Below are 26,094 nucleotides of genomic sequence, written 5' to 3'. Positions count from 1 at the left end.
ATTTCATGCCTCCTTTGGGGATCTGAGCTTTTAAAAAAGCCAGCAACTACCTTTTGTCAACTTGATATATTTATCTATTTTACCTTTAATATTTAAATTAAATTTTAAAAACTTGTTAGTAGTGACAAGAATGAGAATTGACATTTCTTGAATAACTAAAGCATCTGTGTAAGAATCTTTGTATGCTTACAAACAGTGGTGTGTCACAGTACCTAAAATCTGTAATGTTTTCAATGGCCCAATTGTGTCTTCTCTCTCCTGCTTTAGATCTATCCATACTAATGGAAATGTAACTGGAACTGACTCTGATGATAAAATCAAGGACCATCAAGCAAGATCATGCAGTAGGCAACTTTGCTTTCAAAAGAAGTTACCAACATTTAGAATTTCTACTTATTCTGAGGTATTTGAGACACAATTTTACTTTAGTTTTGACTCCTTAGTAGTCATTTTGTAGTGTTGATTTCTAGAGATAGGTTTGGTGAGTTTAAAAGTACTTATATGTTAGAATGCTTAGCTCTTAGAGAAGAGTTCACTTCCCTCCTTTCCCACTATACTCCCAAAGAAACCAACCGAGAAAAGATCCAGATTTTTTTTTTCAAAAGCCTGCAGTACTCAGTATTCCAATGTGGTCTCACAACCAAGTACTAACGAGGCCCGACTGTGCTTTGCTTTTGAGATCAGGTGTGTTCAGGGTGGTATGGCTGTAGACAAGATTTTAAAGGGATATATTTATTAAAATTAGGAAAGCATGTCAATTATAAGAGATACATTAAGTGTAGATTAAGTCTCAGTAACTATATTAGAAGAACTAGAATAAATAAATGTCAATTTAATAATTATTTTATTTACATTATGACCCCTGAGAAAAGCAACTGAATGCAGCACTCTGAGTCCACCTGCAAGATGTCAGAGACCTTACTGATCATCCTTTAGATGGTTTGAAATCTTTCTTGCCTTTCCTCCTAAATTTATTGTTAAGGATTTTCTATTCACCAGTATGTGTCACTGTTACTCCCCATAAGCTGTCTCTGTAGGACCTTTGGGATCTAATGAATTACTTGGGCCAGAAAACCAAGATATTTAACTAAAGAATCAGGTGACACTTCCAAAACATGGGGTGGATTCCCACTTGAAAGACTACATAAGACAAATAAAACAAAAAAGATATATAATGTCAACAGAAAGCAAAAACAAAAATAGTTCTGTTTTCACGTGAATTCCAAACAGGTAGAGTGAGTTAGGTGTTTATTTAAAAACAAAATATTTTTTATTTTAGTTATATTTTTCCAAATAGGCAGAAAGTATGCAAAGTATTTTAGGGGACAGGTCAGAGTTTGTTGATTTCTCTGAATATGTTACAGAGTTTTGTAAATTAATATTTTGCTAGAATATAGAGAAAGTAAAACCTGAGAAAAATGTAAATATGTATCACTTATTACTAGGATTCTTAACTTTGTTCTGTTTTAGAAGAAGACTATGTAAAGCATAAATTCCAAAAATAATAAGAATTCGTGATATTGGGAATCCTAATGTCATGGTATCCTTGGGGTGTCCTTTCACTAGCCAGAAACCTCTGCGGCTGGTGGCGCCTTTGCCTGAGTTTTGCTTGGGCCCAGTGGGCCCACTCAGCCTTGCAGGTTGTGTGCAGCTCACACTACTGGCCTGGATCCCATGCCTGCCAAGGGCGAGCGGAGCAGCGGGGGGTGTGTGAGCAAGCGGGTGTGGGGTCTGGCCACTGTGCACAGCCAGGCACGCTGGCTGTGGCGGGGCAGGCAGCTCCAGGCACCAGCATGGGCGCTCACTCCCTGCAAGCTGTGTCTGGACCAGGTGTATCACAAGCAGCTTCCCTGGCTGGCACCAGGGAATGCAGTGGTCCTCAGAAGCTTGGAGATGCCAGGAACTGCAGCTCCAAAGAGGGTGTCACACTGCCCTGGCTCAAGGAACTCCTAGGTCTGGGCTTCCTGAAGGCTGCAGCTCTTCTCTCCTCTTGTCACCCGCAACGTGGCAAGCAAGGAGCATGTTTCAGTCCTGTTTGTGTTACAACTTTTTCAATCCTGCCATTTGATATGTCCTGAGTTCTTGCCCCACACCCGGGAAGAATAAGGTACACGGGTAAATGGAGGGTGACCAAAGGGAACAGGAGCTTTATTGAGCGATAGAACAGCTCAGAGGAGACTTGCAATGGGTAGCTCCTTTCTGCAGCCAGGGTGTCCCGATGAGTGCTCAGCTTTCAGCAGAGAGGAGACCATGGAGTTGGAGTGGGTAGCTCCTCTCCGCAGCTGGTCATCCCATCCTCTCCTCAGCTTTCAGCAGAGAGGAGACCCTGGAGTGGGCAGCTCTTCTCCACAACTGGTAGTTCCATTGTGTGCTCAGCTTTCAGCAGAGAGGAGACCCTGGAGTGGGTAGCTCCTCTCCACAGCTGGTCATCCTATCCTCTCCTTGAATTTGGCTGAATCCAGGGTTTTTATGGGCTTCCCAGGGGCTGAAGTGCATGCTGACTGGTTCATGAGTGGGCCCAGAAAAAGCACTGTAAGTTTCCATTCCAGTCCACAGGACTGGCAGCTTGGCCCCAGGCTTCAAGCCTTCTCCGGTTTGAAGGTGAGGCTTCACCAGGGACCTGCCCCTTTCTGCCCAGAAGTCTATCTGCCTCCTACCATTGTTCATGGTGCCCAGGCTGTTCCTGCTGAGGGGCACCTGCAGGCCAGCATCGAGTCTCTCCTTGTCCTCTCTCCCGTGCTCGTCGGCACCCACCCAGCTGGGTTGCAACAGTGCCTGGCCTTGGCCTCAACTTTGCTCCAAGATTGGAGCAGGCGCTGGGAGCAGGAAGAGACCAGGCAGTGGGAGTAGGCACTTCTGAGCCTGCAGGGGCATGGGGGGCCTTCCTGGGTCCCTAAGAGTGCAGAGAAGTCTGGGTCCACAGTGGTGGCTGGGCAGTTGCAGCTGCATCCAGGAGGGCGGGCCTTCTGCCTGCTCCCAGCCCCTGCTGGCTCAGTGGAGCACACAGCCCTTCCTACACTTACCCCACTGCAGCTGCTCTAGATGGGCCGCTGCTGCCATCACTAAGACTGCCTCAGCTACAATAAATGGATTATCTCCTGAAAGAGGTTAGTGTAATTGAGCAATTTTTGCTAAAGAAAAATTATCTCAAATCAAGTAGCAGATGAAAAAGAGGTTACTTTGATGATAAGTTTTAAAATGTCCCTGGCAATTAGTAGATGTATTGTACTTTTCTTTGTTTTCTTGATGGCGTTTGAACTCAAATAGTAATGATGATTAAATATATAGTTCGTCTTAGTACCAGAGCCATTTTACTTGTTTTTTTAGGTATATCTTTTCTTCTTACTTTCACTTAGGAACATTAGTGGAATGCCCAAGCTTTGTAAAGAATGAGTCTAGATATGGGGAAGAATATAAATTATTCTGTAACTTCATTATAAATGAAATTGAAGATGTCTTTTATTCAGAATGGTTACTCTTGGGCTAGGAAGACTAGATACACCCATCTGAAGCCATTTATGTGCAGTCATAGACTGTGTACATCAAGTCACAATCTAGAATCCCTTTCTAAGTAATATACTTAAGTTCTATGTTCAGACCTTAACAAAAGTAAAGATTAGGTAATAGGAAGTTCTCATCAATTGAATTTGCTAATTGGTTGTGTAAAAGTGCCATATAGCCTAAATTAGGTTGCTTAAATTTTTAAATTAGGAATTTCTTGTTTATCAATTTCTTTTCTTAAGACAGTCTCATTTTGTTGCCCAGGCTAGAGTGTGTGGTGGCATGATCTTGGCTCACTGCAACCTCCGCCTCCTGGGTTCAAGCAATTCTCCTCCTCCCCAGTAGCTGGGATTACAGGTGTGTGCGACCACACCTGGCTAATTTTTGTATTTTTAGTAGAGACGGAATTTCACCATATTGGCCAGGCTGGTCTTGAACTCCTGAACTCAAGTGATCTGCCCACCTTGGCCTCCCGAAGTGCTGGGATAACAGGCATGAGCCACTGCACCTGGCCATTTATCAATTTCTTACATCTCCTCACTGTTTTTCAGATGTTCACAGAGTGATATCCCCTATTCATATTTGTCATTTTCCATTTTGAAAATGAAGAAAAGTGAAAAATCTCACAAATTTGTGCTTGGAAGAGTTTTACATTTGAACTTCAGATTTAAAGAATATGGGATTTTATTGTTTTGGGGGATAAGAGCAAAATCAATACTTGAGACGGGAAGTTAAGGCCCTAGAACATTTGCAAAGTTATATGTCCTGGATTACAGTTTACATTAAGTTAAAATGGTACCTTTTTAAAATGTTTTGTCTGGACTCAGTAAAACATTTGAAAGCAAATTTTGGCCAGTTATATTAAGGGAATGGATATTCCCTGCTACAGTTTTTTTTCTGTGCTATGATGGAAAGAGCAGAAGCTTTACTCTCATGCTACCTTGGGAGAATTGAATTAATATTTCTTAGTTTCCTTTTCTGTAAGAATTAATTTTTAGAGGTGATGAAGAATGAAATGTGTGTGAAATAATGAAAAATAATGCTTTTTAGTGTGAAATTAATGAATGTTGTTGCTAAGACAGAGAGGTCTACATTACTGTATCATTCAGAGGTATCTTTTTCATAGCAAAAAGCAGGTCTACTCACTACTATTGAGAAGCTTGTAAAACCAGTTTCAAAGTTAATAGCAAATATTATGCTTGCAGAGAAAGTAAAATGAGCTTTTGGCACAAATCCTTTATCAAAGACATACCATCTGGAAAAGCAATTACTGTCATGTACCCATGCCAGTATTTTGTTTTTCAGCTGGATGAAAGCACTGATGTACAGAGGATATACTAGTGCTTGATACAGGTGTGTTACTGTTTATCACTGAAAAATCACTATAGCAGAAGAGTTTTATGTTTTGTTGTTGGTCGGTTGTTTTTTTAAGCCATTATAGCCTAGAAAAGCTTCTTTGTTTCCTTCTGATCAAAGCACCAACAACTATAGCTGCAGGAAATGGTCTACTTGCTTTTTAAGTAAAAGAAGTTGCAGCAGGATATCAATTCATATCCCACTTTTTTCAGAGAGGAGAATTGGCATTTAGTAATGTGACTTTTTGTCATGATTTAGCGTTGAAGAAAATAGTAAAACTTGTGGATGTAAGCAGTTTTGGCCACTAGAGCCACCTCTTTTCAGAGTTTTATGACAAAATAGCAGCAATAGTATTTTGCTTTTTCACAGTGATATGGTAGCTGTATAGGAGGAAAGGGCTTACATGTTTGTTAATTAGTTTTTTAGTAAAATGAGATAAAGATATACTTGCTACTGATATTGTATGATTTCAAGGGACATAACTTACCTAGTACCTGTGGTATTTCAAATAGTCTGAACTTACAACTTTATATTCATGATATCATGAATTTCAATGTTAAGGATGAAATATGAGGATTTTGTAAAAGTCTGAATTATGGTGCAAAATAATTCAACCTCTGAGAGTTTGACCGTATCCTCAAACTTGATGGTTTTATTAATTTTTTTTTTTTTTTTTTTTTTTTACTGAATTTGGGCTAGGTACGGTAGCTCAGGCCTGTAAATCCTAGCATTTTGGGAGGCCTAGGTGAGTGGATCACAAGGTCAGGAGTTCAAGACCAACCTGGCCAATGTGGTGAAACCACGTCTCTACTAAAAATACAAAAATTAGCCGGGTGCAGTGGCAGGCGCCTGTAATCCCAGCTACTTGGGAGGCTGAGGCAGGAGAATCGCTTGAACCCTGGGGGCGGAGGTTGCAGTGAGCCAAGATTGCGCCACTGCACTCCAGTCTGGGCAACAGAGTGATACTCCGTCTGAAAAAAAAAAAAAAAAAGAATTTGTATTATACATGTCTAAAAACCACATCCAAATTTTGAAATAGAACATGGAGAAATACTTCCCAGAGTCAAAATGCAAGCAGAAGGTAGATTAGGAATCCTTTTTTCAATTTCTCAAGTTGAAGCACTTAATTTCCAGCTTTAAGTGGTATATACTTTTTTTTTTTTTTTTTTTTTTAGCATTCAAAGGAATGCTGAAATTAAAAATCAGTGAGAAGTCTTGCTATATAATTTCTGGGTCCACGTTCAATCATAATATCCAGGCTGTATAATGCCACTGATTTATGATTTATAATTAGAGATTTTTATTTACTAAAAATAAAGAACAAGAAAGAAACCAGCTGAATATGAAAATTGGTTTATGGTTCAATCTGATTCCAGATGTGGGTGTTTGAACATCTTGCAGTGAAGTTATCAAATACTAATAGGGTTGTGACAACTCAGGTGCTTAATTGAATGGGCTCTGGTTGGCCAAAGAAGATGAGACAATCTGAGCATCAGTAAGCATTAACTGCAATATAATGAATCATATCAAATATATTTAAATCCGTGAGTTCATAATGATACTTCAAAAACTCATTAGTTTTCTTCAGAGTACGCTAAGGAGCCAACTATGCTTTAGAGCAACCAAATAGTTGCTGAGAGGAAGTTTCTTTTCTCAGATAGAATAAAACATCACCATTTTCTAATGAATTCCTGAACCTAAGCAAAGATCATGAATGGCTGCTAACTTCACAGGCAGAAACGGACATTAGCTTTCTCTTAATGAAAGTTCACAGTGCTGCCCATGAAGTATTCTTGCTAAAAAAGTTGAACCCGAATGTGATCAAGTCTCTAGCTCTACCAGTTTACAGGAAACACAGAAGACAGAGAAACACATTGAGTGATACCATGTGAATGCAGTTAGCAAAATATAGGTTATGGGGAACTCTTAGAGACATATGACTTGTTTTTCAACAAGCAAATTGTAGGGAGAAAAAAGAGAAATGGAGGAGGAAACCGTAGATTAACAGCAGTGCCTGGACTTTGAGTCTAAATTTTAATAAACATTTATGAAATAGGGAAATTTTAACACTGACAAGATATTTGATATTAAAGAATTATTGTTAATTTTTAGGTGAGATAATAGTATGTAGTTATGTATTTTTTAAAAGCCCTTACCTTTTAGCGATACATAATGAAATATTGATGTAACGAAAGATATGCCTGGGCTCCTGCTTCCTTACTATCTCGAGTACAGGGGAGGTTGTGGGTGAGGATTAAGTAAGATTGGCCATTAGTTGATCGTGCAACTAGACACTTGTGATTTGGGGGACAGTGCGTGAGGGGGTGGGAGTAATTCTTGATAATATTCCCTAAACTTTTTTGAAAAATTCCATAGGAAAAAGGTCCAAAAATACAGTTGAATTATGTATATTTAGCAACCTGCTCAGTTATATTTCTGATAATTTCTTGAGTCTGCTGAGTGTACTATATAGAAAATCCTATTGCCTGCAAGGGACAGTTTTACTGTATAGTGCTTACTGTTTACCAGGCTCTATTCTCAGCACTTTATACATATTTACCCATTAGATCCTCACAAGAATGCCTATGAAGTAGACATTAACTTGCAAAGGTTACCCAGGTGCTATGTTTTAGAGCTGGGATTTGTATGCAGGCATTCTAGCCCTAGAGTCTATGCATCTCTAGTTTTTGTATCTCTCTTTATAACTTTTTATTTTTAATCCCTCTACTCCAGTCTTTCTTTTGTTTCTCTTAGTGCGCTGGCCAAGGAGTTCAGCTTTTAAAGACCAGTTTTTATGTATAACTTTGATTTTGTAAGTTGTCTTAATACATAGGGAATCCAGAGTCCAGCTGACTGTGCTCCTTTACAAATACAAGGTACTTAGTAAGGGGCTAGAATTAGCTTACTGTGTATCCGGAAACCAAAGGATCAAGTGTATTATAACAGTGTTTAGTATTTTTTATTATATTTCTCTCCTGATCTGTAAGTAGTTCATTCATGGCTCATTTTACTTTTAATTACTTGATTTTATTGGTATTACTTGCTGAATTTCTTTGTGATACTTAGATAAAATTACTCCTTCCTCCCCTTAACTCCTACGCGTTAGATAATTACTCCCTGCTTGACTTTACATAGATTACATGAGATAAGCAAAGCACTTAGTACACAGTTTAGCACATAATATGTATCTAGTAAATACGCTTTTTGGTTTAAGAGACAGCCACTTCATAATTTTGTTCAAAAATTGTTCTTTACTCTTTAGGTAACTTTTGAAATGGGGAGGGAAGAATATGGCTTAGTCACTTTAAGAAGTCCTAGGCCTGGGACAGGTGGGTAAAACTTGATAATGTGTTAGGGTGGTTTAATGAGTAATCTCTGTGTTCTCTGCAAGGAACTTTTTAATGATAGGCTCTGAGTTTGAGAAAGATTACTGACTTAAGTTGGTTTCCAAAAGAATACTTGTTTATTGGGGGTGAAGTGGGAACAATTTAGGGAAAACGTGACCTGTCCCAACTTCTTGAGTGTTTTGGTTCCTCTTTAGCCAATTGCAAAGGACGTTATGACATAGTAGGATACTACAGTTCATGAAAGGAGGCACATAGCCTCTAGTAAGAAAGAAAACTTTTGATTTCATTCATATGAGAGAAGGGTCACAATTACAGGTAACTTTTTTGTGAAGATTGTGGAAGGTGACTCTGAAGACCTGGGATAGCTAGTTAAAAGTTGTGGTATTTTTCTGTACTCCATCACCTCCCTCTCTCCACCTGAGCTGCACCTGTTATTTTATATAGGAGTGTACTGAAGCAACCTTTTAACATATCTTTAATTTTATTTTTGAAAATGATGTTAAAGTATTTGGAAACTAAAGACTGTGGCCACACAAAGTATCTTTTATTTTCCAAAGGCCAGTTGTTATTATTGAGTGGCATAGCTATTGAAATTGCATCACCAATTACTTGACTGTGTTAAAGAAAGGGATTTGCTCTTGGGGGCCCATAGGTTATTGATAAGAGATAAAACATGTTTTTTTGAATAACAAATGTGTATGACAAACCCACTCTCGTATCTAATCATGAAATGAAATGCTTTCCAATGAAATCTGGATGCTCTGGAAGCCAAAAGGTGATATATAAGAGGAAGCATAGTTGAGAGGTACTCAATTTAATTTTGTTATCAGTTATTTGGTGAAGGTATTGAAATGTTTATTGCTTTGAAGATGATCTTAAATCAGGAGGCATAGTTAATGTGGTCTATATAGAATGTGAGATGAAGTGAATTTAAGGGAAAAGAAAGCAGATATGAGAAAAACAAAAATGTAAGAAAATAGCTAATATTTAATGATTGCTGTGTATCAAGCACTGTGATAGATACTTTATACATATTTTCAGATACTGTCCCAATAACCATTTAGGTGTAAGTTACTAAATAGCTATTAAAGTTTTTGAGAATTTTTGACATTTCTTGAAATTAGAAATTCCTTACATTATTAAGAAACACTCTTTGGTTGACCTTTGCAAGCCCAGCAAACCCAGAGTTAGATAAAGGTACAAAATCGAGAATCTCTGTCCTTACTCTTCATATCGTGTGGATGCATTTAATGCTAGTAAAAATTGTAAGCCTGAATAAATGTAGTGTAAAACCTGCATTGATGATTTGGGGTTTATTTAGTTATTTATGAAGCTTTTATCTAAATTTGGGATTAAGTTGATTTTTCCAGTTTTCCAGTCAATGCAACATTTTAAAAAATCTATTTTAGATTAAACCACAAAGGAAAATCTCAGTAAATTCCAGAAAAGCTGAAACTACATATGTCCATTCTCTCTGACTGCAACAGAAATTTAAAATGTACAACTTTAACCATTTGGACAAATCAAACAAAAAAATTGCTTAAATAAATACCGGGTCGGCCGGGTGCGGTGGCTCACGCCTGTAATCCCAGCACTTTGGGAGGCCGAGGCGGGTGGATCACGAGGTCAGGAGATCGAGACCATCCTGGCTAACACGGTGAAACCCCGTCTCTACTAAAAATACTAAAAATTAGCCGGGCGTGGTGGCGGGTGCCTGTAGTCCCAGCTACTCGGGAGGCTGAAGCAGGAGAATGGTGTGAACCCAGGAGGCGGAGCTTGCAGTGAGCCGAGATCGCGCCACTGCACTCCAGCCTGGGCGACAGAGCGAGACTCCGTCTCAAAAAAAAAAAAAAAAAAAAAAAAAAAATTAAATAAATAAATAAATAAATACCGGGTCAAACAGGAGATCAAATGTACAATAAGTGGTCATTTAGCACCTGAAATGAAATTCAGGCTAAGACTCATACTGTGCTTAGAAGTAGATTAATAGTCTTTGTTAATGAATGAAATAAATGTACTAAGCACTAAACCTTAGAATTTAGTAAAACAAACGGACTCAACAAAATAAATGCCTAGGAGAAAGGAAAGAAATTAATAAGATAAAAGCAGAAATAGGTGAATTAAAAAACAGAAACCACAGAAATGAAAAATCTAAAAGCTACTTCTTAGGGTTGAAAAACAAAATAGAAAAATATCTGACAAATCTTACAAAGGAAAAGATGGAAAACCAAAATTAAGTTTATAAAGCAGTTATAAGAATAGAAAAGATGTTTAAAAAATAGTAAGCGAATACTATTTATTAACTCTAAGCTGATTTATTTGAAATGAATTATGGAACACCCAAGGTGATTTAAGAAAAGTTGGTCTGGAGCTACATCCAGCTAGCTCCAGAACCAATTTTTGCCAGTTAATTCCTATGGTGAGAACTTTTTTAGAGATTATAGAAAAGATGGAAATATGCCCAATTAATATTATAAAATCAGTATGACTTTTTAAATGGTTCAGTGGAGTAAAACTCTTTTGGGGGAGGTTACTGCTTTTTTTTAGTTTCTATTGTAAGCACAGATTTTTCTTGAAATTAAAACAATTGAGAAAAGAAAAAACAACCAGAAACTCAAAACTTAAAGATATTGTTTATATTTATTAACGTATTTACCATTGCTGGCACTCTCCTTTGTGTAGATCAAAATTTGGACCTGATAATCTTTTTCTTCTGCCTAAAAATCATTTCTTTAAGTGCATAATCTGCTGCTAATGGATTTTTCTCAGCTGTTGTCTGAAAACATTTCCACCTTCATTTTGAAATATATTTTAATAGGGTACAGAATTTGAGGTTGACAGGTTCCCCCACCTTCCAGTCTTGCGCCATTGTTTTCTTATTTGTATAATTTCTGATGAGAAGTTTGCTGTCATGCATACCTTTGTTTTTCTGTACACAATCTTTTTTCCTCTTCTGGCAGTCTTTAACATTTCTTTCCCCCCAATCACTGGTTTTCAACAATTTGATTATGATAATTGTTGGTGTGATTTTCTTTGTTTATCCTGCTTGGATTTTGTTGAGCCTCTTATGAATCTGTAAGTTTCTGGTTTTGATAGCATTTGAAAAAATTATGCTCATTATTTCTTCAAGTATGTTTCTTATCTTTTTTTTCCTCTGTTTTTTGGACCTCAGTTACATTGATCTTAGCTTGTTTGTATGTTGCTGCAAATCAGTGGTATTCACTTTCATTATTTTTGTATTTTTCTCCTTTGTGCTTCATTTTGGAAATCTTCTATTGCTATATCTTTAAGTTAACTAACTGTTAAATCTGCTGTCCTATGCAGTGTATTTTTCATTTCAGATTTTGTATTTTTAATTTCTAGAAGCTCCAATTGGGCCTAAAAAAAGTCTTGCATTTCTGTGTTCAACACTTCCATATCTTTTTCTGCTTTCTTGAATGTATTGAGAATATGTATAACTCTTTTGGCATCTCTGTTTGCTAAGTTCTCTGTCAGTTCTGGGTCTGTTTTTATTGATATTCTCCTGGTTATAGGTCATATTTACATGTCTGGTAAATTTTGATTGTCAGACATTGTAAAATTCACGTTAGTGGTTGCTGGGTTTTGTGATAAAGAGGCCATTTTTTTTCTTTTTCTTTTTTTTTTTTTTTTTTTTGAGACAGAGTCTTGCTCTGTCACCCAGGCTGGCGTGCAGTGGTGCAATCTCGGCTCACTGCAACCTCCGCCTCCCGGGTTCACGCCATTCTCCTGCCTTAGCCTCCTGAGTAGCTGGGACTACAGGCACCCGCCACCATGCTCGGCTAATTTTTTGTATTTTTAGTAGAGACGGGGTTTCACTGTGTTAGCCAGGATGGTCTCGATCTCCTGACCTCATGATCCGCCCACCTGGGCCTCCCAAAGTGCTGGGATTACAGGGGTGAGCCACTGCTTTCGGCCGAAGAGGCCATTCTTTTAAGTAATGTTCGTCTAAGTTTTGGCATGCAGTTAAATTTTTTTCGATGCCCTTTAAGAGTTGTTTTGTTTTAAGGAGGCTTTGTTAGGGTGAGTCTGGAGCAGTGAGTAGACTTTTCTCCTAGAGCTAATTTAGAAGTTGATACCCTTCTGAGGACTTTACATGATATTTCATGGATTAGGAGGTCTTTTCACTCTACCCTATTTGAATACAAACTGTTCATAGCCTTGTATGAGAGTTTCAGAAATTATTTGGCCTTTGTGTTTTTGTTTTTTTTTTTTTTTTTTTTTTTTGGTTTGCTAGTCCTTTCTCCAACCTCAGGTGGTTTCCTTCCACACAGGACATATCAGCACTCTCCTAATAGCTTGTGGGAACTCCTTTGCATGTCTCCAAGGCACTGTCTCTGTATGTAGTTTCTTTCTGTTAGGCTAGTCCACAAATTCTGGCTGCCTTGGCCCCACTAAGTGTCAATCTTTGTGACCCCAACTCTTTGAGACTGTAAGGTTCTGTTTAAGCCCCATCTCCCTTCTTTACACTACATCCTGTAAATTGCTTCAAGGGTGTGAGGTCAGGCAAATGTAGGACTCACATCATTTTTTCATCTTTTCTCAGGAATCCCACTCCTGCTCTGACTGTTATCTAATATCTAAAAGCCATTGTTTCATCTGTTTTATCCAGTTTTCTGGTAGTATAAACTGGGAGAACAAATCTAATCTCTGTTACTCCATCATGGCTATTTGTGGAAATTCTTGAGTAACTTCTCCTCCTCCTTTGTCTGTGGATTAAGATGTGGGCCTAAGTTAAAGAAGTTAAGAAACAAGTTGGTTTGATCTCAGTGTTTCAGGTGTTTGGCTTGTCAGTAACTGAGGCAGAAGAGTCCCTAGTTGTCTGTGGTCCAAACTCTTTGATGATGGTAAACAGATGATTTCACTTCATGCATTCTCCTCTCAGTTTTAGTGTCGGGAACCTACTGCAGTAGTAGGGTAGTTGATCAAAAATTATGGTATTCTGAGTCTTGGTCAGTTGCCACATAGTTTAAATAAGTTCTTAGTACTTTTAACTGAATTAAGACCCATACTTATTTGCTTTTTCTCAGCTATTTCTGTTTGCTGGTATTTACTTTTAATTTTATGAGTTTTTTGTTTGTTTCTGTTAGTTGCTAGTTTATCTAACTGGTTGTCATTTTTCAGCTGGATTATATTTTCTTTATATATTTTGTATTTTTCTGCATCACAGTAATGTTTAGGCTCTTGAAAGTGTTTGACCTTCATGCATTATATCTTTAGTTTTGTTATCTGTTTTTCTAATCTTGCTTTTCTCTACTCAAATGAATGAGTGAATAAATTAGGAATCGAATAAATGTAGACACATATACTCACAAAGTGCATTTTCTCAATTCAAACACTATTAATTGTGACATATGCCACAGATTTAATATATTTTCATGAAAAAAGAAACAAGTTTATTTTTTAAATCCTTAAAGGTTTACTGACAGAAGTGTACATTTATCCATATAACTTCTACCTCATCTTTTTGAGAATCATAAGATTGAGTGTAATCGTCTTCCAAATTCTGACATGCTGCTTTTCCTTACCTGTGCTTGCTTTCTTGGTCTCTTTACACATTATGATTGCCAGTATAATTTTGAGTCATATGGAAATGTGTAGAATTTAACTGCTTTTCTTTTTGGTTGAACTCATGGTTTCAGTTTTTTTATAGATAAGCCGTGAATTAAATAACTTCCTTTTTGAGTCAGCTGGAAACTTTTGACAGATTGATATCCAGCACTTGGGTGATAGTACTTTGTAAAATGCAAATTAGTCACACTAGTGTCTTCCAGCTCTGATAATTCTATGATCTGTTTTGAGAGATTGTGCAGTTTTTACTGCCTTTAATTGCCCTTGCTTGGCTTGCAACAGACAACTTTTGCATTACAATAGCTTTTTATTTCAGTGCTTTGACACGGTTCAGTCTTTCTGAAAACATTTTCAAGCAAGTTATGCTTTCAAATTTAAGTTAAAATTCAACTGCATCTGAGTTTACCTATGCAGTTAATTCAGCTGTGGTCATGGTTGGATTGACAGATACCTTCTATGGGAATGTATTTTCCATAGGTTTACACATGGGTAGGCAGTGACATACCTCACAACTTACTCTTTTGCTTGGCTACTGGCAAATTTTTTTGGATTTTAATTCTGATACTTCTAGTTTCAGAAACCTGAAAATATTATTTTAAGAAAAACAAGTATCTTTAGTATTGAGAAAATCTAGTTTAGTAATTTACTATACAATGAGCAAGCATAAAATCTGTCAGTGGTAGAATTGTTTAATAAGTTTTGGGATGATCAGATGGCAGTTAGGAAAGTTCATGTAGAACCTTTTCATATGCAAATGTTATGGTTGACCTTTTTAAATTGGAAAAACTCGTGAAACTGCAAAGAATAGTAATCTTCTGAAGTAAGAAGACTGTAAAGAAGTGATTATAAAAACTAAGCACATCTGTATGAAGAAAACCAACACAATTAAAACTAAAAAGAAAAATAACAAAGCGGAAAACACAAATATGACCTTACATGATTACTGTATTATGAAAATATTTACAACACTAAGATTCCAGTAACTACATTAATAAAGGACATGCCCATTAGCTCATAAGGAAAAGAGTTCAACATCATTGGTAATTAAAAACAATAGTGAATAACTTTTTTTATACTTACTGAGTAACCATAATAAAGAAGTCCATAGGGAATCAAGTACTCATGCATTGCTTTTGGAATTGGAACAACGCATTTGAGAGGTAGTATGGTAGTATATGTCTTAAAAGCCATAAACATATCTAAGGGTATGGATTAATGATCTTACTCTTGGGAATTGACCCTAAGTAAATAAAGAATAAAAAAGCTATATTAGAGCTGCATTCACAATACTATTACTTATCATAGTAAAAGCTGAAGACAACCTAATTGGTCAACAGTGAAAATTTTGATGTATTATGCTAAAGTAATACCTGAATAGTTCATATCCATTACATATCAGTGTAAGCACTGTGACAACTGGGACTGTATCTTTTTTTGTTCTCTGCTGTAAAACCAGTGCTTAGAAAAGCTTGGCATGTGGTGGGTACTGAAAAATTATTAGTAGTATTTTTTTTTAATGAACAACAGAATAATGTTGAGTTAAAAAAGAATTTAAAATATACACATACAGAACCTGTTCTCAGATACCTTAATGAGTAAGGGGGCTGGGAAACAAGTTGGTTGATGAAAAGTTTTTAGAGGAATTTGAACTGGGGTTTGCAAGTTTAGTAGAATGTGGATTCTCTTGGGAGCCAGGAGGTGGGAGTGCTACTCCAGGAAGAGGGATTTATCTGAGGAAAGACCTGACAGTAGGAATTGACTGGAGAATAAGGCAGGAGGTTAGGCATATATAAGGACAGAATTCTGAGTGGACTTGTAGCTAACGAGGTAGGACTTTATTCTTCTGTATGAGAAGTCATTGATGCTTTTTCAACAGAGTTTGATATTGAAAGAGCGATATAATTCAAGGAGTTAATCCACCTTTGCCATATAAGACAGGTTCACTCAGTTAAACTAGAGGTCCCCAAACCCTGATGAGAGACTGTTGGAGTTCATGGTTACCAAGGTAGCTAGAGCTTGAGTGGCTAAGACAGTCACAGAGAAGTGAGCCTATAAGTCTGAATCATGTTTCCCTTAAGAGTTGTCACAGCTTAGTAAGCAACACAAACCAATAAGCAGGAAAGTTGAGCAGAAAGTGGCTGCTAACAAACTAAGCTCAGCAGAGTTTTCAGCAGTTTCATGGTGCTAGAGATAGAGGCGTCCTGGTAAACACCCTAGGTTGAACAACTGCATCCTAGCAGTAAGAGTGAACCAGAAGTAGACTAGGTCTTAATAAGATTGAAAACAAGCTTCAGGTTAGCTTGATCTCTGATTTTTATTAGCTCCCGCTGCCAACCAGAAAGTAAAGAAACTCATCAGTTGAAGATAAATTTCACATCCTTTATAGTTTTTAATGATACAGTGTTTGACATTGAGTCCCCAGATTCCAGACATGCCAAGAACCAGGAACAAGAGAAAAAACAGATGCAAAAATAGACACAGATGATCAGGTGTGGACGTCAGAAAAAATGTTGTGCTACTTCTTTCATTTCTCCTTTGTTTCTGATGAGATATCTGCTGCCATTTGAATTATTTTCTCTTATAGGTAAATTATCATTTCTCTCTTACTGTTTTTATTACATTTTCTGTGTCTTTAGCTTTCAGAAGTTTAACTATGATATGCTTTGATGTGGATTACTTTGGGTTTATCCTGTTTATGGTTCACTCGGCTTCTTGAATCTGTAAATTTGTGTGTTTTGCCAAACATGGAAAATTGTCTGGTTTTTTTCTTAGAGCACTTTTTCAGCCCAGCCCACTTTCTTCTTTCCTTGTTGGATTCCATGGCAGAAGATAGATCTTTTGTTAGAGCTTGATCTTTTGTTAGAGTTAGATCTTTTGTTAGGTCTTGAGGCTCTAATTATTTGTTTTCAGGCTATTTTTTCTCTGTTGTTTAGACTGGATAGTATCTATTGTTCTATATTCTGGTTCAGTGATTCTTTCCTCTGTCCCTTCCATTCTGCTGTTGCATCCATCCATTACATCTTTTGTTTTACCTATTTTTCAGTTCTGAAATTTCCATTTGGTTCTTCTTTATATCTTTTCTTTCTTTGCAGTATGTTCTTTATATCTTGCTTTGTTTTTGAGACTCTCAGTTATTTTGTTGTTTCAAGTATGTCTGTAATGGCTCCTTGAGTCATTTTTGTGACAGCTGCTTAAACATGTTTTTCAGATAATTTTAACACCTCCATCATCTTGGTATTGGCATCTGTGGATTGCCTTTTTTCATTCTGTTTGAGATATTCCTGGATCTTGGTATGATGAGTGATTTTTATTTGATACCTGGACATTTTTAGTATTACATGCTGACACTCTGGGTCTTATTTAAATGTTCTGATTTAGTTGGCTTCCTCTGGCCCTGCCCCCGCATGAGAAGGAGGGAAGCCTCATTACTTTCCTGTGGGGATACAAGTCCAGGTTCTCTACTTTGCCTCTCTTGACACTCAATTTAGGGAGAGATTCTTTGTTACTGCTGGTCATGGATGGGAGTTCTTGCCCACATTGATTTCTCCCTGGCTGGGAGGGGCAGGAATATGTCATTATGGTTCCCCACATATCCTCCACAGGGTGATAGTCTCTTTACTGTGTGATGGTGAAAGGCCTGACTCTACTAGGCTTCTCCAAAAACAGCCTGTGGCAGAAAGAGAGAAGGGTACCTTGTTACTACTAGGTGAAGGTCCAAGCTCTCCATGTGGTCTTCACTGACACTGTGGAAAAGGAGGTCTCATTATCACGTGGCAGGGACTGGCTCCCTACTGGCCTTCTCTGACATCACCATTGTGGGGAGAATTGAGTGCCTTATTACAACCAGAGGAGAGCAGACATCTAGGCTCCCTACTTCACCTTTGCTGGTGGGGGTGGGAGCTACAGGCACAGAGTTGTTTTTTACTTCTGTTTTTGTGTTTTTGGTGATGTTTGGCTAGGTATAATGGGCTCTGTCTGGATTGTCTCTTTCCTTATTCTTTGCCTGGAGAGAACAGGATTTTGTTTTGTTTGGCTGGTTGGTTTTGGGGGGAGTCTGGGCCTATGGGTTTTTTCGGGCTGCCAGCTTCTTCAGCTCCAAGGTCATAACATATAACAGAAACAGAAAACTACAGGCCAATATTCCTGATAAACACAGATGCAAAAATCCTCAATGAAATACTAGCAAACTGAATCCAACAGCACATCAAAAAGATTACACACCATGCCTAAGTGGGATTTATCCTAGGAATGGTTCAACATATGCAAATCAATAAAAGTGATTCATCATATCAACAGAATGAAGTACAAAATCATATGATCACCCAATAGATGTAGAAAAAATCATTTGATAAAATTTAACATCCCTTCATGCTCTCTCTCAACAAATTAGACATAGAAGGAATATATCTCAATACAGTTAAAGGCCATATATGACAAACCCACAGCTAACATTATACTGAATGGGGAAAAGTTGAAAGTTTTTCCTTTAAGGAAAGGAATAAGACAAGGATGCCCACTTTCATCACTCTTATTCAACATAGTACTGGAAGTCTTAGCCAGAGCAAATAGGCAAGAGAAAGAAATAGAAGGCATCTACATTGGAAAAGAGGAAGTCAAATTGTCTCTGTTTGCAGATGACATGATCTTATATATAGAAAAACCTAGAAACTCCACTTTTTTTTAATCAGTTTTAAAATTGATAAACGAATTCAGTAAAGTTGTAGGATACAAAATCAACATACAAAAATCAGTAGCATTTCTATGTATCAGTAATGAACCAGCCTGGAAAAGAAAGCAATTCTATTTACAGTAACCACAAAAAACCCCACCTAGGAATAAATTTAACCAAGGAGGTGAAATATCTCTACAATAAAAACTACAAAACACTGATGAAATAAATTGAAGAGGACATACAAAAAATGGAAACATATTTCATGTTCATGGATTAACAAAGAGCTAATATTGTCAAAATGACCATACTACCCAAAGCAATGTACAGATGCAACACAAGCCGTATCAAAATACCAATGCCATTCTTCACAAAAATAGAAAAAAACATCCTAAAATTTGTATGAAACCACAGACGACCCCAAATAGGCAAAGAATTCCTGAGGGGTGGGAGAGGACCTTGGAGGCATCACATTATCTGACTTCAAAATATACTGCAAAGCAGTAGTAACCCAAACAGCATGCACTGGCATAAAAACAGACACATAGACCAATGGAGCAGAAGAGAACCCAGAAATAAATCTACATATTTATAGCCAACTGATTTTTAACAGAGGCACCAAGAGCATACATTCAGGAAAAGACAAGCCTCTTCAATAAATGGGGCTGGGAAAACTGGATATCCATATGCAGAAGAATGAAACTAGACCCTCATCTTTCATCGTATACAAAAATCAACTCCAAATGGTTTAAGACTTAAATGTAAAATCTGAAATGCTTCAGGATATTTATCTGGGCAAAGATTTCATGGCTAATACTTCAAATGCACAGGTGCAACAAAAGCAACAATAGACAAATGGTATTATATCAAGCTAAAAAACCTCACAGCAGAGAAAACAATCAACAGGGTAAAGAGACAACCTGAAGAATGGGAGAAAATATTTGCAAACTATTCTTCTGATAAGAGATTAATATCAAAAATAAGTAAGAAACTCAACAGCAAAAAGCCAATAATTCAGTTAAGAAATAGGCTAATGATCTGACTAGACATTTCTCAAAAGGAATATGCAAAAGGCCAACAAATATATGGAAAAAATATTAAACTTCAGTAATCATTAGGGAAATGAAAATCAAAACCATAATGAGGATTATTTCACCTCAGAATGGCTATTATCAACAAGACAAAAAATAAATGCTGGCAAGGATGTGGAGGAAAGGGCACTCATACACTATTTGTAGGAATATAAATTAGAACCACCATTATGCAAAACAGTGTGGATACTCCTCAAAACTAAAAATAGAACTGCCATGTGTTTCAGCAATCCCACTACTAGGTATTTACCCAACGTGAAGGATAACAGTTGAAGAGATATCTATATTCCCATATTTATTGCAGCATATCACAGTAACCAAGATATGGAATCAACCTAAATATCTATCAACAGATGAATGGATAAAGAAAATATGATATATATACAGAATGGAATACTATTCAGCCATAAAAAAGAATGAAATCCTGTCATTTGGAGCAATGTGGATGAACCTGGAGGACTGTATATTAAGTTAAATAAGTCAGACACAGAAAGACAAATACAGCACATTTTCACTCATATTGTGGGAGCTAAAAAAATTTGAGCACGTACAAGTAGAGAGATAATTGTGGTTACTAAAGGCAGGAAGGATAATCGGAAGGCAGGTATTGGGAGAGGTTGGATAACAGATACAAAATTATAGGTTAGATAGGAATAAGTTCTGGTGTTCTGTAGCAATGTAGGGTGACTATCATTAAGAAGAATTTAGTGTGTATCTTTAAATATCTAGAAGAGAGGATTTTGAATGTTCCTAACACAAAGATGATGAATGTTTAAGGTGATTGATATGCCATTACCCTGATTTGATTATTACACATTCTATATATGTATTGAAATATCACTGTACCCCATAAATATAGTTACTAAATGTCAATTTTTTAAAAAGCTATTATTTTTCAAATGATAAAAAAGAAGTATTTTGTAGAATGTTAATTATCTATATTCCATTTTATTAAAATATATACAATTTTGTTTTTGTTTGCTTCAAGAGAAATGTCCCAGTGTAGTTTATATATTAATTATGCGTATCTTAATTCAGAATAGTACTTTAAATATATTAAGTTTATTTACTGCTCCCCCCACCCATTTTCCAAAGTAGACTGCATTAATTTCATGTGATTGATCCAAGTAGATCCAATTGATTGACTTACTGTTTTCCTAATTTCAGGTTCCAGTTACAGCTATATCAGAGAATGAGTTAATCTCCTCAGAAATCACTAAATGCTACTCTGAGGGGCTTAGAAATTAACAGGGTAAGTTGAATATCATCTTAAATACTATTTGGATTTTTATAGTGAATTCCTAATTTGGGCCTATAGTGTGTCAGGCAACAGTTGGACACTGGGAAGAAAATTATTTCTTTTATTTTCCATGCCTGTAGTGGTTTTCAGTTTTCTTTTGGATCAGGGCCCCTGTGAGAGTCTGCTTAAAGCTGTGTAGATCTTTTCACAAACGTTCACACATGTTCAGTCAGAGTTTGAAGATCTTCGAAAATTTCCTAAAGTTCACAGACCATTGGGCAACCCTGTGCTTTGCAGTATTTCAGACGTTTTTACAGGCTTTGTTTCTCTTTTAAATATTACAACTGTATGAATTAGTGACTGGTATTGATATTTTACATTGAAGAAACCGGTGTTCAAAATGGTATGTGACTTTTCCTGTAATGCAGCTGTCAAATGTGAGGCTAGAATTGAAGACTTTCCCAAATTTTAATAATACTGTTGGCTTTTTTTAAGGTTCTTTCTTCTTAATATGTCAAATTGCTCCTTAGTAAGATTGTGTCAGCCTTTGCTCATTGTCAGCAAGTGAGCATGCCTGCTTCACCACATTATCCCATTGGGTGCCCCACCCTAGTGTTTGCTAAATTGGCATGTAGATAATTGCATTTCATTTTAATTTGTTTCTTTGTTGTATTTAGAGTTCTCTATCCACTTATCCATTGGAGTCTTACCAATTTTTATAGCATTATATATGAATTTTGAATATATTAAGAATATTTGTCATGTTTTGTGCAAATACATTTACCCTTTCTATTTGCCTTTTTACTTTGTGATTTTTTCATGTATAGAAGTTTTGAAATGTTTAAGTATTCAGATCTACTTTTTCCTCTACATTTTTTCTCTTTTTTTGGTGTAGAAATTTCCAAATGCTTGATACATCTCAGTGAATGCAGACACATTCACAGATTTTTTTTAACATAATGGCAATCTAAAAGATTAAAAAAGGAATGCCACTTAAGTTACAGTTTTTTGACTTCCTTTTGTCATATGTTTATTGGCTATTGGTCTTTCATCTTCTTTAAATATTTTTAAGTATTTAATCTTTCATAATTTTTATAAATGATATGTAGAAATCTAGATTATTAGTTCTGATAGCATTTAGTAAATGTTTCATTTTTACCAAGATTTCAAAGTATACTTTACCCAATGTAAGATTTTAATATACACGTATATTTCTTTGTCTCTATTAATGTTCCTTTGATCTAATTATCTGTCACAGCATAATTATGATGTATTTTTAATGTTATTGTAGCTTTAAAGTCCTCTTTTATTAGTTTTTCAAAACTGTTTTATTCTTTGATATTTTTCCAAATTAACTTGAGAATATATTCATCAAATTAAAAAGTAAACATATGAAGGATTTTTAATTACGATTGCATTGAGTTAAAGATTCATTTGGGGCCAGGGGCGGTGGCTCAAGCCTGTAATCCCATCACTTTGGGAGGCTGAGGCGGGTGGATCACCTGAGCTCAGGAGTTGGAGACCAGCCTGGGCAATGTGGAAAAAACCCGCCTCTACTAAAAATACAAAACATTAGCTGGGCGTGGTGGCGGGCTCTTGTAGTCCCAGCTACTCAGGAGGCTGAGGCAGGAGAATGGTGTGAACCCGGGAGGCGGAGCTTGCAAAGAGCCGAGATCGTGCCACTGCACTCCAGCCTGGGTGACAGAGCAAGACTCGGTCTCAAAAAAAAAAAAAAAAAAAATTAGCTGGGCCGGTGGTGTGCGCCTGTGGTCCCAGCTACTTGGGTGGCTGAGGTGTGAGAATTGCTTGAGGCTTTTTGTTTGTTTGTTTGTTTGTTTAAGACAAAAATCTTCCTCTCTTGCCCAGGCTGGAGTGCAGTGGCATGATCTGGGCTCACTGCAGCATCTACCCGTCAGGCTGAAGGGATTCTCCCAGCTCAGCCTTCCTAGCAGCTGGGACCGCAGGTGCACAGTGGCACAATCTCAGCTCACTGCAACTTCTGCCTCCATAGTTCAAGTGATCCTTCCACCTCAGCCTCAGAGTATGCCCAGCTAATTTTTGTTTTTTGTTTTTGTATAGACGGGGTTTCACCACATTGCCAAGGCTGGTCTCAAACTCTAGGCTCAGGCAGTCTGCCTGCCTTGGCCTCCCAAAGTGTTGGGATTACAGGCGTGAGCCACCATGCCTGGCCAGCTTGCTATACTTCTTTATGTTTTTTCTACACATATGCAACTTGGAATTAGATCTTTGTCCTCTCAGAGACTTTCCTTATGCTGTCTGGCTCCCAGGAGCCTCTTTTCCTAGTCCTTTCACTAGTGGCAGGGGTTATTCTTTCTCTTAGAGTCTTAGTGTCGCCCTCTCCCACTGTTTTGCCCCAGAGAAATACATAGTGAAGATTCTTCCCATATTCTTCCTACTATCCTGGCCCCTTTCCTGTTTCTCAGGACAGAAGGACAGGTTTCTCTTAGGCTTTCAGATGTGCTGCCTCAGTAGTGCAGCTTCATAACAGACTGGCTTTGAGGCAGAGTCAGCAGAGAAGAAAAAAAAAAAAAAGAAACTGGGAACTCCCCTCGTACTGCTCCAAACCACACACTGTAGCCCACAGATGCTTGTTTTACACCCACTAGAAAGAGGGGGTTTCTCCTGGAGTTTTGCCATGTGTGTCTGCTGCCTAATTCTGGGACTCTGCCCACCCTCAGGTCAAAGTGGTAGATAAAGGAAGGATTAAAAAAAAATAGTAAACTCACCGTCATATTGGTTATTCTTCATATTTTGACTTTCTTCTCCAACGCACCTGACATTGTTATTTTTCAGTTTTCAAGAAGTTGTTTTTAGTATTCTGCCCAGAGTTTTTAGTTGTAATTAGTGAAGGAGATAGGCTGTAAAGGGCTTATTCCATCTTGACATTCACTGAAAGTCACATTATTTCATTTTGAAAATAATTTTTGTTTTTATTTTCCCAAAATTCTTCTTGTTCCTTGACTATTATAAGAACAGATTTTTGTTGTTGTTGTTCTGTGCATATACTGGCCTCTTGAATCTCTCTCAAGATACCAATAAAGTTAGGAACATTTTATTTATTTTTGTTGCCTTACTGTGTTTTCTTTGGGTCATTGTGTCTCTACTTCTACACTTTATTGCCTCTCTTGGTTTTTATTAAGAGGCCAGTGATTGTTAGCTTTCTTCTTTACAGTATTTTCAAGTAAAGGTCACAACCAGTGGTTGTCTTATTTGAATGTATATACCCATTGCTTGGTGGCCCAGGTAAAATGTAGATTCCTGGTCCCATGGACAAAAATCTGATTCAGTAAGTCTAGAGTAGGGCACATAAACACCTTAAATTCTTTTGATGCTGATAGTTGAATGATAGCCCTTGAAATCTTGGAAACTGGTGTAATTCTGTACAGCTCATTATTCCCCTTTACAAAATACTGTCTTAGCCACTGAGCATCATGGCTGACCATGGGACTCTGCAGTCGGCTTCCCACTTGCTGTGGTGAGTGAGAGGTGGGCTTTCCCTCCCCTCCCCTCCCCTGTTTGGAGACAGGATCTCATTCTGTCACCCAGACTGGAGCACAGTAGTGTGATCATGGCTCACTGCATCCTTGACCACCCAAGATCTAGGAAACTTTCCACCTCAGCCTCCCGAGTAGCTGGGACTACAGGTGCTCGCCACCATACCCATTAATTTTTCTGTTTTTGTAGAGGTGGAGTCTCTGTATGTTGCCTAGGCTGGTGTGGAACTCCCAGCCTCAGGCAATCCTCCCACTTCGGTCTCATTGGGGTTACAACCGTGAGCTACTGTTCCTGGACTCATTTTTCTTATCATGCACTTGCAGAGACAAGGCTAATAGCGGGGCCCTGTCCCTCGGTTTCTGCGGTTGGAAAGGAATTTTTCTGCAGGGAGAGTTCTGATTAGTTCTGAGTTGCCTTCCTTTTTCTCCCCTCTCTCCGTTGAGATTGTCTTTAGCCTGCTATTATCTCCATTTCAAAGTTCACACTATAAGCCCTCAGACAAAGACTTTAGACTCATGATAAATGCTGTGGCTGACACTTACTTGTCATTAGAGTTGTACTGGCCATCATTGGTGTTTTTTCACTCAGTCGTTTTGTGGCCTGCCCACACCCCCAGGCCCTTCTGACCTCAGGTCTTTAGTAGGAGAAGAGGTAGATGAATGAGCTCACTCTGCCATCTTAATTGAATGTCCACTGTTAATCTTAAGGTGATATTGCTTTCTAATGTGCAAGGTATTTCTGTTGAATTCTCAGATATAATAATCATCATGAAATCTGTAGTAGGATCACACCTTATGTATACTCAGGTGTGCAAAGAAAATATAGCTTCTTTATTTTTCTTATCTCTTCCTTTTGATGAACCCTGGTCACTGGATGGCCGGAAGAAGAGTACCAGACTTACTCCCATCTGGTAAACTGGGTCTTATCCAATAATTTAAATAGTTGTGTTTGGATATTTCAGCTTCTGGATACTACTCATTCAAATATTATCTCTTTCCTCAGACCTGCCCACAACAGAATCTAGACTTATGGGTTGGCTTGTGTGACCTTGTAGTGGTGGAAGCACACCAAGACCCTCAATCTATCTACTGTCTTCTCTGGTTTCTTACTGGTCTCTCCCTGGAATTGTGGCCACCGAGGTACTACCAGAACTATCGTTTGAGGTACTACCAGAACTGTCTGAGACCTGTTCTTTTTGCTCCTAGGATGCATTGGCCATCTTTCCTGGTGTCACAGATAGCCTGAAGTCTGGCTTGGCCCCCTGAGCCTGGTATTCTCTCTTCCAGGCCTCTTGCTATGGAATTACTTTATCCCTCTGGCAAAGTCGTCAATCTGTATCTTAAGTTACCTTTCCCGTACTACTTTAGAGCACACAGAAGTTTCCTAAGGTACATTTCCTAAATGTACCTTCCATGGCACATGAGAAATAAGGGAGATGCCAGAGCTGATCTCACATTCCTTCTCAATCTTACTGTGTTTCTGTGCATATATTTTGGTGTGGCTATCTCCAGCTTCTGTTGAGTAGGCATAGGGAGAGGAAAGAGGTTGGTGGTGTGTGTGTGTGTGTGTGTGTGTGAGAGAGAAAGTGTGTGTGTGTTTGTGCGCACGCGCACCACGTGGCAGTCATTTTGTACAGTCTTAGTGGGAAGTGAAGCTGACTGTTCTAGCTCCCAGATTTCCTTACTCCGTCAGACATTCTTTTCTTCTGCCGCATCTGCCTGAAAGATGATGATGGGAGTATTGGTCACTTGCATCTTCTGTCTCTGTCTCACCTTTTAATCCCAC

General features: G+C 37.8%; 1 protein-coding gene across 4 annotated transcripts in view; it reads left to right on the top strand.

The window, feature by feature from the left end:
- The window catches only part of NCOA1 (nuclear receptor coactivator 1), a 277,974-nt gene that overhangs the window by 75,077 nt on the left and 176,803 nt on the right, over window positions 1–26,094 (top strand). For all 4 annotated transcript variants that reach the window (XM_063696019.1, XM_055377552.2, XM_063696021.1 and 1 more), the window contains exon 2: window positions 20,721–20,805. The gene's annotated coding sequence lies outside the window, so the exon portion shown is untranslated. The remainder of the gene's footprint in view (window positions 1–20,720; window positions 20,806–26,094) is intronic.

The sequence above is a fragment of the Gorilla gorilla genome, chromosome 12, assembly GCF_029281585.2.
Source record: "Gorilla gorilla gorilla isolate KB3781 chromosome 12, NHGRI_mGorGor1-v2.1_pri, whole genome shotgun sequence".
In the NCBI taxonomy this organism is placed as follows: Eukaryota; Metazoa; Chordata; class Mammalia; order Primates; family Hominidae; genus Gorilla; species Gorilla gorilla.
The sequence above is the reverse complement of the archived record's forward strand: the minus strand, read 5'-3'. Positions and strand labels throughout refer to the sequence as shown.